Source organism: Chrysochloris asiatica, unplaced genomic scaffold (assembly GCF_000296735.1).
Source record: "Chrysochloris asiatica unplaced genomic scaffold, ChrAsi1.0 scaffold00205, whole genome shotgun sequence".
In the NCBI taxonomy this organism is placed as follows: domain Eukaryota; kingdom Metazoa; phylum Chordata; class Mammalia; order Afrosoricida; family Chrysochloridae; genus Chrysochloris; species Chrysochloris asiatica.
Window position 1 is genome coordinate 3426868 of NW_006408723.1, and position 2765 is coordinate 3429632.

Here is a 2765-nt window from a genome sequence, read left to right on the forward strand (position 1 = left end):
TATACCCTTTGGTCGATTGATGATGCATGGAGGGGATTGGAAACATGGCAATGAAACGATGTACGGTGGAATGAATGTAAAACTAAAGTTCTCCCATGTAAAATATCATATAATTCACAATAAAACATGGGGTGGGGGGAAAAAAAAGTAAGCTGCTGACTGGGTTCACTCCAAAAGAGCAGCAGCAGTAAATAGGTCTTAAAATTCTGAGACTGAGTTACCTAGACCAGAATCCCATTCTGCCATTATACATGATGTGGTGCTTAGAAATTTACTTAATGTCCCTTTGCCTCATACTTCTCTACTGCATAATGGAATTCATATTTTTATGAATACTAAATTAATTAGGATATATAAGACACTAGGAGCTGGCCTTGCCCACAGTAGGAACTCCACAGACCACAGTGAAATTACAGAAGAAAGGTGTGATTGATCTGCTTCCAAAAAGATTTTAGTAAAGAAAACTCATGGAGAAGTTCTGCTCAGTAACACAGGATAGACATGACTCAGAATCTACTTAATAGCACTGGGTTTTATTATCATAATGACGCCATCAAATGGTGGTTATTGTTGTTGTTGCATACCTTGCTTGTATAGCGTTTCCAAGGCTATAAATCTTTGCAGGAACAGAAAGCCTCATCTTTCTCCTGAGGAGCAGCTGGTGGGCTTGAACCACTATCCTTGTGGTTAGCATCCCAGTGCTTAGCCTATAAAGCCACAGCACTCCCACAATTGAATAGTAGGTATGACTATTAGCTCCATTTTATAAACAAGAAAACGGATACACAGAGTGGTTCAATAACTTGCCCAAGGTGTAGGGCTTCTAAGGGTGTAAATCTCTATGGGAGCAAAAAATTCATTGTTTTCCTACAGAAAGGCAGTAGTTTTGAACTGCTGACCATGAGATTACCACCTCAACTCATAACCACTATGCTATCAAGACTCTGTTTATTCCTCTTAAATCAAATATGGCACATGATATGGAATTATTAGATACCACCACCGCCCACAGTCATTGACTCAATTCTGACTGTTATGGGAACCTTACGGGACAGAATAGAACTAGTCCTTAGGATTTACCTTTCTCCCACAGATAGGCTAGTGGGTGAACTTCTCACTTTGTTCTTAGCAATCTACACATAACCCACTACACCACCAGGGCTCCTTAACTGTCAGGGCATTTAAACTATATACGATTAATCTGTTCATTGCTTTAAGGAAAATGGACAACATGAAAAAATATAATTTTAGTTTACAGAGAAATACAACAAAGAAACAAATGGAGAGTCTCGAAATTACTAATATATTAACAGGAATGAACCTTGACAGGTACATTATTAGACTTGACACAGCTGATTAAAGAAATGAACTTGAAGGTAGGGCAATATAAACTATACAAAGCAAAATACAAAGTTTTTTTGTTTTTTTTTTTAAGTTTAAAAACAAAAACAAAAAACACCAGACCAGACGATCCAAGGGCTGTGAGACATTATCATATGGCATATAATTGGAATCTCAAAGGAGAAGAAATGGAGAATGGGTAAGAATAAATATTTGAAAAATTATGGCTGAAAGTTGTCCAAAATTAAATCATAGACATTAAATAGATATTTAATAGATATTAAATCATAAATCTGAGAAGCCCAGAGAATATCAAGAAGGATAAATACCAAAAGTCACACCTGATCAAATCATACTCAAACTGCAGATAAACCAAAGCCAAAGAGAACATCTTGAAGATTAATAGTTGAGGAACAGCCAACCCTACCTACAGACGAACAAGAATAAGAATTAGAGTAGAAGCCATATGAGCAAAAAGACAATGGAGTGGCATCTTGAAAGAATTGAAAGAAAAAGACATGAACAAAATAAAATAACAACCATAAAAAACAACAACAACCTGTCATTCAGAATTGCCAGGTGACATATCCTGCAATAAATATTAAAATTCATCAGGCAGATGGAAAACTGCTTAGTAAGGAAGTTGGGTTGTTGTGGTTAAGTACTATCAAATTAGTTCTGACTGATAGTGACCCTGTATAGGGTTTCTGTGGAGCAGTTGGTGAGTTTGAACTGCCAACCTTGTGGTTCAAACCGACATTTTGGTCCAGTGCTTATCCTACAGCACCACATCAGGACTCCATTAGGAAGTGGGGTAGAGAGGTGCTGAGGGTGGGGAAGATGCCAGCTGAGTCAGCATCTTCTCAGCATCTACCTGTGTACTGGGGAACAGTTGTTAAATTTGTGTGTTGTTTTTGTGCCTAGTTGATGTCAAGTTGGCTCCAACTCATAGTGACCTCATGTCGAACAGAATGAAATTGGTGTCTGGTCCTGCACCATCCTCATGATCTTGTTATGTTTGAACCCGTTGTTAAGACTGTTGTGTGAATCCATTTCACTGAGGGTTTTGCTGACCCTCTCCTTTACCAACTGTGATTTCCTTTTCTAGTGATTTTTTTTTGTTTGTTTTTGACTGATAACTTGTCCAAAGTAAGCAAACCAAAATCTCACCACTCTCCCTTTCCTCTGGTTGTATGTGTACTCCTCTAAGACTGATTTCTTCATTCTTCCGCTAGTCTATGGTATATTCAATACTTTTTGCCAGCACCATAATTCAAATGGAGTTCTTCTTCTGGCTTCCTTTTTTCTTCAGTTATTGCATGCATAGGAAGCAATTGACACCTTCAGCAAACGTTGAAGAAAAAGTCATCAATGTGACATCTCTACTTCTTAAAATTTTAAAGCAATCTTTTTTTTTTTTTTTA